The sequence below is a fragment of the Dasypus novemcinctus genome, chromosome 19, assembly GCF_030445035.2.
Source record: "Dasypus novemcinctus isolate mDasNov1 chromosome 19, mDasNov1.1.hap2, whole genome shotgun sequence".
NCBI lineage: Eukaryota > Metazoa > Chordata > Mammalia > Cingulata > Dasypodidae > Dasypus > Dasypus novemcinctus.
Genome location: NC_080691.1, coordinates 6,421,209 through 6,437,816, shown reverse-complemented (window position 1 = coordinate 6,437,816; position 16,608 = coordinate 6,421,209). Strand labels below are relative to the sequence as shown.

The following is a 16,608-nucleotide window of genomic DNA, read 5'->3' as shown; positions in this document are numbered from 1 at the left end:
GCGCCTGCTTCCCATGTACAAGGTCCTGGGTTCAATCCCTGGTGCTCCTTAAAATGTGTGTGTGAGTGTGTGTGTATATTTAGGGGATTCCCATATACCCCAACCCCTTCCCCTCCCACACTTTCCCCCATTAAAAACATCTTTTATTAGTGTGGTGCATTCGTTACTATTGGTAAACACATACTGAAGCATTGCTACTAACCAGGGGCTGTAGTTTACATTATAGTTTGTACTTTGCACTGGACAGTTTTATAGGTTTTGACAAAACATATAATGGCCTGTATCCGTCATGGCAGTGTCATGCAGGACAATTCCAGTGTCCCAGAAATGCCCTGTGTTGTACTTATTCTTCTGTCTTCCTCCCTCAGAACCTCTGGTGGCCACTGCCTTTATGTCAGTGATACAAGTTCTTCCATTGCTGGAATAATAAGTCTTCTTTAGTCTATAGTTGCACAGCCCTCTTAAATTTGTTCTTTCCACAGTCTTGAGGATTCTGGAATAGTGATGCCCACTCTGCTTCCGATTGAGAGGGGACTTCGATCTCATGGGGCAGATGGATGGAAACTGGCGTTCTTGCGGTTGAAGATGCTGGTTTTTTGGATGGATGTTGTCCAGCATCGTCCTTTTGTTAGTTGTCCTGGACAAGGTTGATGAGCTAGAGAGTACTTGTTGCAACTCTGCTGAATTTCAGAGCTCAGCTGTTTTCTATCCATTTGGCAACCTGTGTCTTTTTTTTTTTTTTTTTAAGATTTATTTTATTTATCCTGCCCCCCCCCCCGTTTTGTGCTCTCTGTGTTCTTCTGTGTCTGCTTGTATTCCCACCAGACGGCACCAGGGATCTGTGTCTCTCTTCATTGCGTCATCTTGCTGTGTTAGCTCTCCGTGTGTGCAGCACCACTCCTGGGTGAGCTGGGTTCTGTGTGGGGTGGCTCTCCTCGCACGGGGGGCACCCTTACATGAAGCCATCCCCGCGTGAGCCAGCACTCCTTGTGCGCAGCAGCACTGCGCATGGGCCAGCTCACCACGTGAGCCAGGAGGCCCTGAGCATGCACCCTCGGGCCTCCTGTATGGTGGGCAGCGCTCTGCCTGTTGAGCCACATCCGCTTCCCAACCTGTGTCTTTTGACTGGGTTTTCCCTTAGCGGTGGGTGTCACTACTGTGAAGGCAGCGCTTCGGCCGCCATCTCGGCCTTTGGTCTTTATACGTCATATCTTGTTTTGTCTCTTTTACTTTATTGTCACTTCCTTTTCTGTATAGCTGATCTTTTGATGTATCTGATTGATCCTGTTCTCATTTTTGTTTTTGTATATTTTTAAAATACTTTCTTTACCCTTGGTTTTATATTGCACAACTTAACATCTATAGCTTACTAAATTGAAAAGAAGGAAGCGGATGTGGCTGAAGTGATTGAGTTCCCACCTACCACACGGGAGGTCCTAGGTTCGGTTCCCGGTGCTTCATAAGGAAGACAGTGGGCTGACGCGACAAGCTGGCATGGCGAGCTGATGCAACAAGATCACGCAACAAAGAAACACAAGGGGGAAAACACAATGAGAGACACAACAAAGCAGGGAGTGGAGGTGGCTCAAGCAATTAAGTGTCCACCTCCCACATGGGAAGTCCTGGGTTTGGTTCCAGCGCCTCTAAAACAAAGATGAGCACACAATGAATAGACAAAGCGAGCACAAACAACAGGGGGAATAAATAATAACTCTTAAAAAAAAAAGAAAGGAAAAGATATCAAGTTAGCTTCAACAGCATACATGTTCTCTGCTCCCATCTCTCTGTTGCCCCTCTTTATGCTGTTTTCGTTCCACTTTACCTCCTGATATTTTGTGTCTGTTATCAGTAAATATGCCTTTTTGTTGTTCAGTTGTATTCTGACTTACAGGAATTAAAGAGTAGAGTTGTATGTTGAGGATACAGTGCTGTTGAGTTTTGCATTTACCCTTTTTGTTACCCATCTGATGATCTTGTATGTGAATTGCTTTTCTCTTGCTGCTTTCAGAAAACTTTATCTTTGGCCTTTGACATTCAGATTAGTGTCTCAGAGTTGGTCTGTTAGGATTTATTCTGCTTAGCTATGTTGTGCTTTTTGGACATGAATCTTTGCCTTTCGTAAGAGTTGGGACATTTTCAGCCTTTTCTGCCTGTGAGTCTTGAGCTGCGTGGGACTGCGGGAGGGGGAGGGGCCCAGACGGTTTGATCTTGGAGATTATTTTTCTTATTCAATTCAGTGTTTCTGGGGTCCTCTTCTAACCTCCATCATCGTCCGGAGTTCCTAGCAAGTGGAATTTGTCCTTTTTCTTGGTTACTTCTGAGAGGCGTCTGTGGGGGGGTGCCTTATCTGCCTGTGGCCGAGCCCAGTCCTGTTCCCACTTGGCTGGTGGAAAGCAGCGCTCCCAGGACGGCCTCCAGCTTCGTGCCGTGAGCAGCGGCATCTGCAGGAGAAATTCCTGGGAAAGGAAATGCACTCTGAAGTAGAATTTTAATGTTTTTAAAAATTTTCTGTTTTGGGTGGGGTGTTCTCCATTGTGCAATGCTTAAAAGTTTGAATGGTAAATGGACACACAGGCCTCTCCTCCAGCCAGCTGTTTCTTCCATAGACGTGATCCTGCTTCTCCTTGTACATAAAATGGTATTTTAAAAATGGGACATATATGAATGTCACTGTATTCAGTTCGAACTGGCATTTTGATCAGTTTTTAAAAATAGATACTAAAAATATATATGAGAAACAGCATCTATATCAGCATTCAGTCTCTACATAGTAATGCTGAAATCTTCAGTGTTTTTTTTAAAATCAACTTTATTAATACATATTAATAAAGCATACAATCTATCCAGAGGTACAGTCAGTGGTATTTGGTATAATCACATAGTTGTACATCCATCACCTCAGTCATTATTAGAGCATTTTCATTATTTCAATACTAATTTTAAAAAGCAAAACAAATTAAGAAAGGTCTACCCCTTAATAATCACTTCTCAATCTCTCTGCTTCCCTTGCATAGCTACTATCTGTTCCCTCTTTCTAATTGGTTTGTATTTATATTTTGTATAGATGGAGTTAAGCAATATGTCTACCTTTTACTAGTTTCTTTCATTTACTATATTTCCCTTCCTTCCACCCTGCTGTTTTTTTGTGGTCTGTGTTGTCTTCTCTTCTCTAGAGGTCACCGGGATTTGATCCTGGGGACTCCTGATGTGGAGAGAGGTTCCCTGTCAACTGCGCCACCTCAGCTCCTGGTTTCTGCTGCACTTTACCTTGACTCTCTCCTTGTCTCTCTTTGGATGCGTCATCATCTTGCTGCGTGACTCACTCGTGCGGGCGCTGGCTCACTGTGCGGGCACTCATGCGGGCACTCACGCAGGCACTGGCTCACCACGCAGGCACGCTTTCCCTTCTTTTTCACTAGGAGGTCCCAGGGTTCGAACCCAGGTCCTCCCATATGATAGGCGAACTCTTTTATCAGTTGAGCCACATCTGCTTCTCCCTTTTTTTTTTTTTTGACCCTTAATGGAAGATTATTAGTATAATAATATACTATTGTCCATAGTTTGTTTTGGTTGTATTTTTGCCTGATATTAACACCTTGTAACATTATTGGAAAGTCTTACATAGCAACATTATCCTTATTCACACTTCACATGAGGTTTCACTATGCTACACAGTCCCATGTTACTTTTTTATTATTTCAGGGAGGTACTGGGGATTGAACCTGGCACCTCCTAAATGAGAAGCAAGCACTGAACCATTCGGCTACATCCACTCCCCCATGATACGTTTTTAAGCTTTTCTTCTAGTAATATACATGACCTTAGACTTTCCCTTTCAACCACTGTTATACGCATATAATAGCAATGCTAGTTACAAACACTGTGTTGTGATTTTACCTTTTCTTTTCATTTCCAGAGATTTATGAACAACTGTTTTTTTTAGAGGATAATTTACTTCTCTCCCCTCCCCCCATCGTCTGCTCTCTGTCCATTTGCTGTGTGTTCTTCTGTGTCTGCTTGCGTTATTTGGCGGCACCGGGAAAGTGTGTCTCTTTTGTTGTATCATCTTGATACGTCTGCTCTCCGTGTGTGTGGCGCCCCTCCTGGGCGGGCTGCATTTTTTTCACGCGGGGCGGCTCTCCTTGCGGGGTGCACTCCTTGCGTGTGGGGCACCCCTGTGTGGGGACACCCCTGAATGGCACAGCACTCCTTGTACACGGCAGCACTGGGCATGGGCCAGCTCATCACACGGGTCAGGAGGCCCTGGGGATCGAACCCCAGACCCTCCCATATGGTAGACAGACGCTCTATCAGCTCAGCCATGTCTGCTTCTCCCTTTTTTTAAAAGATTTTATTATGTTATTTATTCCCCCCCTTCTCCGTTTCACTGTGTGTTCTTCTCTGTCTGCTTGTATTCTCATTAGGTGGCTCTGGGAACCGATCTTGGAACCTTTCAGAGTGGGAGAGAGGTGATCACTCTCTTGCACCACCTTAACTCCCTGTTGTGCTACGTCTTCTTATTTTCTCTCCTCTGTGTTTCTTGTTGCGACATCTTGCTGCGCAAGCAGTCCGTGTTGGCTGGCACTTCTGTGCTGGGCGGTGTTCCCGTGTGGGCTGGCACTCTGTGTGGACCATTTCACCACGTCGGCTGGCTTGCCTTCACCAGGAGGCCCTGGGCATCGAACCCTGGACCTCCTGTACGGTAGCTGGGAGCCCAGTTGTTTGAGCCACATCCACTTTCCTATGAACAACCTTTTTAACAACACTGCAGATTAACCCTCAGCTTTCCATTCTCAAACCTCATTCTATTTTCTGGGCACCCATATTCTAGTTATTAACTCCATGAGTTTACATAGTATGTTTAGTTCATAACAGCGCAGTCATACAGTATTTGTCCTTTTATGTCTGCCTTGCTTCACGCAACATAACGTCCTACAGTTTCTTCCATATTGTCATATGCTTCACAATGTCATTTCTTCTTACGGCTGCATGACATTCCATTGTGTGAGTGCACCAAAATTTCTTTGTCCACTCATCAGTTGATGGACACCTGGATGTTTCCATCTTTTGGCAGTTTTGAATAGTATTGCTATGAACATTGGTATGTGCGGGTGTCTGTTCCTGTCACTACTCTCAGTTCTTCTGGGTATATACCTAGTAGTGGTATTGCAGGGTCACGTCTGTCTATATTCAGCGTCTTTAGGAACTGCCAAACAGTCCTCCACAGTGTGGCTGTACCATTCTGCATTCCCACCACCAACCCTTGTCATTTTGTCTTTTCAATAGTGGCCATACTAGGGAAGCAGACTTGGCCCAGTGGTTAGGGCATCCGCCTACCACATGGGAGGTCCGCAGTACAAACCCCGGGCCTCCTTGACCCATGTGGAGCTGGTCCATGCGCAGTGCTGATGCACGCAAGGAGTGCTGTGCCACGGTGGGATGTCCCCTGTGTAGGGGAGCCCCATGCATAAGGAGTGCGCCCCGTAAGAAGAGCCGCCCAGCGCGAAAGAAAGTGCAGCCTGCCCAGGAATGGCGCCGCCCACACGGAGAGCTGTGTGGCGCCACAAAAAGACGCAACAAAAAGAAACGCAGATTCCCGGTGCCGCTGATAAGGATAGAATCGGTCACAGAAGAACAGAACGTGTGCGAATAGACACAAAGAGCAGACAACTTGGGGAGGGGGCAGGGGGAGAGAAAAAAAAACAGCAGCCATGATGATAGGTGTGAAATGACACCTCCCTGCAGCTAATCATTTCCCTAATCACTATTGATGTTGAACATTTTTTCACGTGTTTTTTTTCACCATTTGCTTTTCTTTGGACAAATGTCTACTCAAGTCTTTTGCCCATTTTTTAAAATTGGGTTTATAAAAATTGGGTTTATTCTTGTAGTATAGGGAGTGAGATTGGGGTCCTCTTTCATTCTTTTTGGTTATGGATATCCAGTTCTCCCAGCACCATTTGTCGAAGAGGCTGTGTGATTATACCAAATATCCTTGACTGTACACACTGGATGGACTGTGCTCTTTGGATGGATCTATGTTTTATTAATATATATCAATAAAATTGATATAAAAAAGTTGGCCATAGAGGTGAGGGTCAATTTCTGGATTCTCAGTTCTTTTCCACTGATTGATGTGTCTGTTTTGATGCCGATGCCATGCTCTTTTGACCACTTTTTAATGTTAGTCAAGGTTAGGCAGTGAAAGTCCTCCCACGTCAATCATTTTTAGGATGTTTTTGGCTATTTGGATGCATTTTCCCTTCCAAATGAATTTAGTAATTGCCTTTTTTATTTCTGTGATACAGGCTGTTGGAATTTTGATTAGTATTGCATTGAAATCATTTTAGGTAGGATTAACATCTTCATGGTTATAGCAGTTTGATTTATGAATTCCAAAAAGATATTGGATTATGTTTGTAATCTGGTCTATACCTGGGCATGGTTAAGTTATGATTAGGACTTTGATTGGGCCACCATGAGGTGGGGACTCACAGATAAAAGGCGTGGCAAAGGACAGAGTAGGAGGGCGTTTGATGTTGGAGTTTGATGCTGAAGCTGGAGCCCCAGGGAAAGAGACAGAGCTGTTCACCTGATCGTCTACAGCTGCCCTTGTTGAGCAAACAGGGCTGAGCCCAGAGGAGCCCAGGCAGCCTGAGCCCTCACAGACGTCGGCAGCCATCTTGCTCCAACATGTGGAAATAGACTTTGGTGAGGGAAGGAACTTATGTTTTATGGCCTGGTGGCTGTAAGCTCCTACCCCAAATAAACACCCTTTATAACAGCCAGCAGGTTTCTGGTGTTTTGCATCAGCTCCCCTTGGCTGACTAATACAATGGTATTTAGTTTCCAGTCCACGAACATGGATTATCTCTCCACTTGTTTAAGTCTTCTTTGATTTCTTTTAGCAGTGTTTTGTAGTTCAATACAGGTCCTGTACTTCTTTGGTTATAATTATCCTAGGTATTTGAGTCTTTCTGTTGATATTGTAACTGGAATTTTTTTCGTTTTCCTCTCCAGATTGAATACTGGAGCACAGAAACTCGGGCGCTGTTTCATTATTGATTTTGCATATTAATTTTGTATTCTGCCACTTTGCTAGCTCAGGTAGCTTTGTTGTAGACATTTTGGAATTTTTAAAATATAGGATCATGTCATCCACAAATAGTGAAAATTTTACTTCCTCTCTTCCTAATTGCTCTATCTAGAACTTCTAGTACAATGTTGAATAACAGTGGTGACAGTGGGCATTCTTGACTTGTTTCCAATCTTAGAGGGAAAGCCTTCAACCTTTCCCCATTGAGTATGATGTTGGTTGTGGGTTTTTCATGTATGCTTTTTATTATATTGAGGTACTCCAACTCCTATCTTTTGAAATATTTTTGTCAAGAAAGGATGCTGGATTTTGTTGCATATCTTTTTTGCATTGATCGAGATGATTGTGTGTTTTCCTTCGGTTTTCAATGTGAGTGGTGTGTTATATTAATTGATTTTCTTGTGTTGAACCACCTTTGCATGCCAGGAAAAAATCTGACTTGGTCATGGTGTGTAATTGTTTTGATATGCTGTTGGGTTCTATTTGCAAGTATTTTATTAAGAATATTTTCATCTATATTCATTAAAGAGATTGGTCTATAATTTTCTCTTTTCCTAGTATATTTGTCTTTGGTATTAGGGTGATGTTTGCTTCATAAAATGTGTTTTGTACTAAGAAGTGGGGAAGTGCTTTTGCAATTACCAAAATGCTGGAATGGTTTTATAAATGGGTAAGGGGTAGTTTTTGGAGGAATTGTGAAATGCTTGTTGGAAAAGGCCTAGATCGCTTTGAAGAGACTGCTGATAGCAATATTGATGCTAAAGAGACTTTTTGTGATGCCTTATAAGTGTTTTAAAGTTGCAGAGAACTTAGCAAGATTAACTCCTGGTATTTTATGGAATGCAGAATTTGAAAATGGCAAGCCTGGGCATTTAGCTGAGAAAATTTCCAAAGTAAATCTGGAGAATGCAGCTTGACTTCTGCTTGCAGCTTATAGCAAAACGCTAGACGAGAGAGATACGCCGAAGGTTGAACTATTGGGCACAAAGGAAACAAAAACTGATTTTGGAAATTCCAAGCCTCTGGAAATCAAGCTCCCAGATGAAAGTGCCCCATTGGGGGACTTAACTAAACTTGGAACCTGGAAATCAGGATTGAAGATGTAGTTATGTCAGAAAGACTTGTGGAAAGTCTTACTGTCTGATGGCTTGGACCCCTGCTTCCTGCGTGCTAAACCAACACACTTTTTGAGAGAGCTGTATGAAAAAGGCCACTGTCAGCCTGGGATAAAAGGGACATGGAAAGGAGAGATTGAAGGAGAAACAGCTTTAAAAGGAAAACCATGGAAGCCGATTTCTGGAATTAAGACATCACCTTGGGCCAAGAGCGGAGCCCCACCCATGTGTACAGAGAGGGTGAAACACACTCCTCAAGGGTTAGGGCGGTTGAGGTCAATGCCTCATAGGTCTGAGAGGGATGGGCCTGTGCCCATGGATTAGGGAAGGCCAGGTGGTCAACTCCTTGCTCTGAGAGGGTTGCGCCTGTATGCCAAAGGTGAGGGGGAATGTTGTCTTCACCTCACTGTACTAGGGTGTTAAGACTCTAACCCAAAGCTTGGGTGAGGTGTGGCAGTCACCCCGGTGCTCTTGGAGGGTGAGGTCTGGAGCTTGGTCGACACGCAGATGCTTGACAAGGGTGGAACCAAGAAAATGGCAGTTGGGCAAGATTGCGGAAAGGGTGGGTCCCCATAAGGCACCAAGGAGAAAGCATTGTCTTGAAATGGATTGGAGGATGCCCTGCAGATTTACTGAACTCTAGAGGACCCTTGACTCATGTTTCCCTCCCCGTTTCTCCTTATTGTAATGAAAATGTTTAGTCTTTGTCCATTTGTCTACTGGGAGCAGATAAATTGTTGTGTAAGTTTCAGAGGTCTATAGCAGATGGGACTTTGCCCCAAGGCAAACTGTATTTCTTTAAATTGATTGTGATATGATTTAATACTTGCACTGTTACTGATGTGAGGTTTTTTCGAATATTGTAATGTCATTTTGGAATTCAAAGAGGGGAGTGTAGCAGTTTAATATGGTTATGAATTCCAAAAATCGATACTGGATTATGTTTGTTAACTGGTGTGTACCTGGGCATGATTAAATTATGGTTAGGGCTTTTTTTTTTTTTTAAAGATTTATTTTTTAAATTTTATTTAATTCCCCTCCCCTCCCCCGGTTGTCTTGTTTTTTCTGTGTCTATTTGCTGCGTCTTGTTTCTTTGTCCGCTTCTGTTGTCGTCAGCGGCACGGGAAGTGTGGGCGGCGCCATTCCTCGGCAGGCTGCTCCCTCCTTCGCGCTGGGCGGCTCTCCTTATGGGTGCACTCCTTGCGCGTGGGGCTCCCCTACGCGGGGGACACCCCTGTGTGGCACGGCGCTCCTTGCGCGCATCAGCACTGCGCACGGGCCAGCTCCACACGGGTCAAGGAGGCCCGGGGCTTGAACCGCGGACCTCCCATGTGGTAGACGGACACCCTAACCACTGGGCCAAAGTCTGTTTCCCGGTTAGGGCTTTAATTGTGCCATGTCCAGTGGGGTTTTGAGTCCATGGCAAAGGACAGAGTTGCAGGGTTTTGATATTGGAGTTTTGATTTGGAGTTTGATGCTGAAGTCTGAAGCTGGAGCCCCAGGAAGTAAGCACACAGAGGAAAGAGAAGCAGCCCTGGAAGAGAGGAATCCTGAACCCAGAAAGAAGCAAGACCTGGGAAGAGAGGAACACAGGAAGCCTGAACTCTGACAGACGTCGGCAGCCATCTTGCTCCAACACGTGGAAATAGACTTTGGTGAGGGAAGTAACTTATGCTTTATGGCCTGGTATCTATAAGCTCCTTCTCCAAATAAATACCCTTTATAAAAGGCAACAAACTTCTGGTATTTTGCATCCGCACCCCTTTGGATGACTAATACAGTAACTTTCCCTTCTTCAATTTTTTGGAAAAGTTTAAACGGTATTGGTGTTAATTCTTCTCGAAATGCTTGGTAGACGCCATCTGCTTATGGACTTTCTTTGTTGAGAGGGTTTTTCCCCCCATTAACAAGAATGATTTGAGTTGCATATTACTATGCTGTATCTCTACACTTAAAATGTTTACAAATGATAAGGGATTCCTTTTTAGGTTACCGAAGTAGAGTCACAAAAAGAAATGAACTACAACATAGAAATTATCTAGAGAGTCCCCTAAATAGTAACACACAATGCTTAGAACACAATATAAGAGCTATGACTATTATTAAAAGTAGTAAAAGTAACAGTTCTAGTAGTTTTATGAATAAAAGTGTTTTTTTATGGCATATGTATATATATATACATCTGTACACATATATGAAACTTTTTTTTTAAAAGACTTATTTTTTATTTATTTCTCTTCCCTTCCTTCCCACCCCCCAGTTGTCTGCTCTCTGTGTCCATTCGCTGTGTGTTCTTCTGTGACCACTTCTATCCTTATCAGAAGGACCGGGAATCTGTGTTTCTTTTTATTGCGTCATCTTGCTGTGTCAGCTCTCCGTGTGTGCAGCACCATTCCTGGGCAGGCTGCACTTTCCTTCGCGCTGGGCGGCTCTCCTTACAGGGCGCACTCCTTGCGCGTGGGGCTCCCCTACGTGGGGGACACCCCTGCGTGGCAGGGCACTCCTTGTGCGCATCAGCACTGCACACGGGCCAGCCCGGGGTTTGAACCTTGGACCTCCCATGTGGTAGGCAGACGCCCTGTCCACTAGGCCAAGTCCACTTCCCTGGAACTTTTAAGTACAACTCAAAAGCACTTAAAATTTATATGTAAAACATAGTGTAAGTTTATACAGTATGTATTTATAGGATAACTCAATGAAAACCAGTCTCACCTTAATTAGTTAATTGGAATGTTTTTGGGAGGTCAGGACAAAAGAACAATAGAAATATGGTTATGAATTCCAAAAATAGATACCCACCCTTGGTGGGTGGGGACTCACAGGAAAAAGGCATGGCAAAGAACAGAGTTGAGGGTTTTCTGGTGTTGGGGTTTGATGCTGAAGACTTAAGCTGGAGCCCTGGGAAGTCAGCTCACAGAGGAAAGAGAAGCCAGCCCCAGAAAGAAGGAACCTTGAAGCCAGAGAAAAGCAAGCCCCAGGAACGCAGGAACCCAGGAAGCCTGAACCTTGCAGACGTCGGCAGCCATCTTGCTCCAAATAGACTTTGGTGAGGGAAGTAACTTCTGCTCTATGGCCTGGTATCTGTAAGCTCCTACCCCAAACACCCTTTATAAAAGCCAACCAATTTCTGTTATTTTGCATCAGCACCCCTTTGGCTGACTTATACAGAATTTGGTACCGAGGAGTAGGGAAGCGCTTTTTCAATTACTGAAATGCTGGAACGGTTTTATAAATGGGTAAGGGGAGGAATTGTGAGATACTTAATGGAAAAGGCCTAGAACACTCTGAAGAGACTGTTGATAGCAATATGGATGCTAAAGAGACTTTTTATGATGCCTTAAAGCTAAATGATGGAACTATTATTGGAAACTGGAGGAAAGGTGATCTGTGTTTTAAAGTTGCAGAGAACGTAGTTAAGATTAACTCCTGGTGTTGTATGGAAGGCAGAGTTTGAAAATGGCGAGCCTGGGCATTTAGCTGAAGAAATTTCCAAAGTAAACCCAGAGAATGCAGCTTGGCTTCTGCTTGCAGCTTATAGCAAAATGCTAGACGAGAGAGATATGCCGAAGGTTGAACTGTTGGGCACAAAGAAAACAAAAACTGATTCTGGAAATTCCAAGCCTCTGGAGACCAAGCTCCCAGATGAAAGTGCCCCATTGGGGGACTTAACTAAACTTGGAACTTGTAAATCAGGATTGAAGATGCAGTTATGTCAGAAAGACTTGTGGAAAGTCTTACTGTCTGATGGCTTGGACCCCTGCTTCCTGCATGCTAAACCAACACACTTTTTGAGAGAGCTGTATGAACAAAACGACTGTCAGCCTGGGATAAAAAGGACATGGAAAGGAGAGATTGAAGGAGAAACAGGCTTAAGAGGAAAACCTTGGAAGCTGAGCTCTGGAATTAGGACATCACCTTGGGCCAAGAGAGGAGCCCCACCCATGTGCACAGAGAGGGTGAGTTTGCCCAGCAGTTGAAGAGGGTGGATGTTCTACCTGATGTGCTGGCAGAGTTTTGCTGCCCCAGGGTGCAGAGTGTGGGGCCCATTCCCCAAGGATTAGGGCAGTTAAGGTCAGCACCCCACAGGTCTGAGAGGGGTGGACCTGTCCCCCAAAGGTTAGGGAAGACCAGGTGGTCAACGCATTGCTCTGAGGGGGTTGAGCCTGTATGCCAAAGGTTAGGGGGAATGTTGTCTTCACATCACTGTACTAGGGGGGTTAAGTCTCTAACCCAAAGCTTGGGTGAGGTGTGGCAGTCACCCCAACACTCTGGGAGGGAGAGGTCTGGAGCTTGGTGGACACCCAGATGCTTGATGATGCTGGATGAGAAAACGGCCATTGGGCAAGACTTTGGAGAGGGCGGGTCCCCATATGGCCCCAAGGAGAAGAAACCATCATCTTAAGAATGACTCGCAGACTTTGAAATTGAATGGAGGATGCCCTGCTGGTTCACTGAACTGTAGAGGACTCCGGTCTCAGGTTTCCCTCCCAATTTCTCCTTATTGTTTTGAAAATGTTTATTCTTTATCCATTTGTGCTTTGGAAGTAGATGAATTGTTTTGTAAGTTTCAGAGGTCTATAGCAGACAGGACTTTGCCCCAGGACAAACCATATTTCTTTGAATTGATTGTGATATGATTTAGTAGTTCCATTGTTACTGATGTGAGGTTTTTTCGAATATTGTAATGTCTTTTTGGAATTCAGAGGGTGGAGTGTAGCAGTTTGATATGGATATGAATTCCAAAAATGGATACTGGATTATGTTTGTAATCTGATCTGTACCTGGGCATGATTGAGCTATGATTAGGGCGTTGAGTCCCCACCCCTTAGTGGAGTGGCGACTCACAGATAAAAGGCCAAGACAGAGAGTTGAGCATTTTCTGATGTTGGAGTTTGATGCTGAAGACTTAAGCTGGAACCGTGGGAAGTAAGCCGACAAAGGAAAGAGGAGCAAGCCCAGAAAGAGAGGAACCCAGGAAGCCTGAACCCTCGCAGGCGTCGGGTGTTGGAAATAGACTTTGGTGAGGGAAGTACCTTATGCTTTATGGCCTGGTATCTGTAAGCTCCTACCCCAAATAAATACCCTGTATAAAAACCAACCAATTTCTGGTATTTTGCGTCAGCACCCCTTTGGCTAATACAGACACATTTTAAAATTTTATGTTCTTTTTCTTTAACAGTTTTTTAATTAAAGTTAATAAATCACAAAAAACATTACATTAAAAAACATAAGAGGTTCCTGTACACCCCCCACCCCACCCCCACCCCATTCCTCCCACTCCAGCAACCTCCCCATCATTGCGGCACACTCATCTCACTCAGTGAACACATTTTGGGGCACTGCTACACTACATGGATAATAGTTTACCCTGTAGTTCACAGTCTCCCTCAGTCCAGTCAGTGGGTTATGGCAGGATATATAATGTCCAGCATTTGACCCTGCAACATCATTTAGGACAACTCCAAGTCCCAAAAATGCCCCCACATCACATCTCTTCTTCCCTCTCCCTGCCCTCAGCAACTACTGTGGCCCCTTTCTCTACCTCAATGCTACAATTTCTTCTACTAGTCACAATATTTTCATAGTAGAATATCAGTAAGTCCACTCTAATCCATATTTTATTCCTCCATTCTGTGGACCCTGGGATGGTGATGTCCACTCCACCTCTTAAAATATTAGAGGGAGCGGAGGTGGCTCAAGTGATTAGGCACTACCCGCCTACATGGGAGGTCCCGGGTTCGGATCCCAGTGCCTCCTGAAAATACGATGAGCAGACAGCAAATGCAAACAACAATGGGGTGGGGCAGAAATAAATAAAAATAAATCTTCAGAATAGCCTGAACACCACTAGGTGTGTGAGGTAATAAGAATTACACATATATATAATAGCAAACCTATTTTTAATAATGTTAAACCCATTAACTTAAAAAAAAAAACTTAGAGAAGTTGTAAACTTACAAAACAATAGCCTCACATTGTTGTGGAACATTTGTTACAGATTATGAAAGAACATAATCAGACTGTCACCACTAACTATGGCCATAGTGTATACTTGGTATATTTTTTCCATGCTCCCCCTGTTAGTAACACTGTATTAGTACCTTTGTTGGTACCTTTGTTACAGCTCGCGAGAGAACTCTCCTGTTTGTACTGCTAACCACAGTCCACTTCCAGCACAGCTCACTGTTACACTGTCCCAGGCCTTGTACCTTCTACCCAAAGTGTGCACTCTGGGACTCTCACTTTCATCACAGAGTTGTGCAGCCATTGACTCAGTGAACCTTTGACCATTTTTCTTAGTTTAAAGGAAAAAATTCTACACTTCCCTAATACTGACCCTTAGCGTGATACAGTACTTTCTTTGACACTGATGTAAAAATATAATATTGGTGTTAACTATAGTCCATAAGTTACATTAATTGTATTTTTTCCCATGCATCACCATAGTCTTAGTACCTTGTAATAGTGATGTACATTTGTTCTTAGAACATTCCTGTATTTGTATTAACCTCATCCACTTCTGGGTTCACTGTTATTCAGTCCCTAGATTATTTTCTAGTTTTCTTTCAATGGGCATTTACGGCCTTAAGCTCCACTTTCAGCCAGAATCCCATTTATGAACTAGCAGAGTTACTTATATTCACTATAATGTGTTACCATCTTCTCTACCCATTTCCACACTTTTACAGTCAAGCTAATTGAAAATTCTACATACGTTAAGCATCAGCACCCCTTCGCAGTCCTCACCCTATCTCCCAGCAACCTTTAGTCTGGGTTTTCACTCCATGTGTTTATTCTTTGCATTTAGTTCCAGTTAGTGAGACCATACAAAGTTTGTCCTTCGGTGTCTGGCTTATTTCACTTGGGATAATGTCCTCAAGGCCATTTATGTGTCCTAATGTCATTTCTTCTTACAGCAGCACAGTAGTCCATCGTATGTATATACCACGTTTTGTTCATCCATTCACCAGCTGATGGACACTTGGGATGTTTCCATCTTTGGAAATTGAGTAATGCTGCTCTGAACATCGGTGTGCCGATGTCTGTGTGCACCCGTTTTCAGTTGTGGATATGCTCCTAGCAGAGGGATTGCCGGATCATGTGGCAGTTATAGGACTTCCTCGGAACTGCCCAGCTGTCCCCCAGAGGCTGCACCGCCCTCACTCCCACCAGCAGTGAAGGAGTGCTCCTGTTTCTCCACATCCTCTCTGGCACTTATTATTTTCTGTTTTTTTGTTATTTTGATCTGCATTTTCCTAATAGCTAGTGATAGTGAACATTTCTTCATGTGCTTTTTGGCCATTTGTATTTCCTCTTTGGAGAAATGTCTGTTTGTCTTTTGCCCATTTTTAAATTGGATTGCTTGCTCTTTTATTGTTGAGATGTAGGATCTCTTTGTATGATAAGGAAATCAAGCCCTTATCAGATATGTGGCTCATTGCTCTTGCTTTCAGTGTAAAGTTTAAGAAACCACCACCTACCACCAGGTCCTGAAGTAGTTTCCCTACACTTTCTCCTGGGTTTTTTGGTTGTAGCTTATATTTAGGTCTTGATCATTTTATGTTTTATATAAAGTGTGAGATAGGGCTCCTCTTTATTGTGGATGTGGAGATCCAGTTCTCCAAGTGGATGTGGATATTGAGTATTATATGTTGAATAGACTGTTCTGACAGAGCTGAGTGGGTTTGACAGCCTTGTCAAAAATGACTTGAGCAAAGATGTGAGGGTCTGTTTCTGAACCATGCTAATATCACTGTAGCTAGGTAATATGAAAGTGAGAGTCCTTCACCTTCATTCTTCCTTTTTAAGGTGTTTCTGCCTATTTGGAGCCCCTTACCCTTCAAAAAAAAAATTAAAGCAGTTTGAGATATATTCACATACCATACAATCTATCCAAAATCAGTGGCTTTTAGTGTACTTAATGTTGTGCATTCATCTCCACAACAAATTTTAGAACCTTTTCATTACTTCAAAAAGAAAAACTCCACAACCCTTAGCAGTCCTACATAACCACTAATCTAAGCCCATCTTTATATATTGATTTATATTTACATTTTATACAAATGGAATCATACAATATGTAGTCCCTTGCGTTTGGTCTCTTTCATGTGGCATATTGGGTTTTTTGTTTTGTTTTTTTTTGCCTGGTGTTAACATTTTGTAACATTAACATACATTTGTTCAGTTTCAAATAAAAAGTTTTATATATGCAGTATTACCCATATTCATATTTCACATGAGGCTTACTTTGCTATGTAGTTCCATGTTGCATTTTTCAGCTTTCCTTCTAGTAATATACATGGCCTTAGACTTCCCCTTTCAACAACTGTCATCCCCATATCATAACTCTGCTAGTTGCAAACACTATGTTGTGATTTCACCTTTTCTTTTCCAAAG

The 16,608-nt window shown here is 43.3% G+C and overlaps 1 protein-coding gene across 5 annotated transcripts in view; it reads left to right on the top strand.

Annotated features, from left to right (window-relative positions):
* The window catches only part of PGAM5 (PGAM family member 5, mitochondrial serine/threonine protein phosphatase), a 61,337-nt gene that overhangs the window by 4,830 nt on the left and 39,899 nt on the right, over positions 1 to 16,608 (top strand). The window lies entirely within an intron of this gene.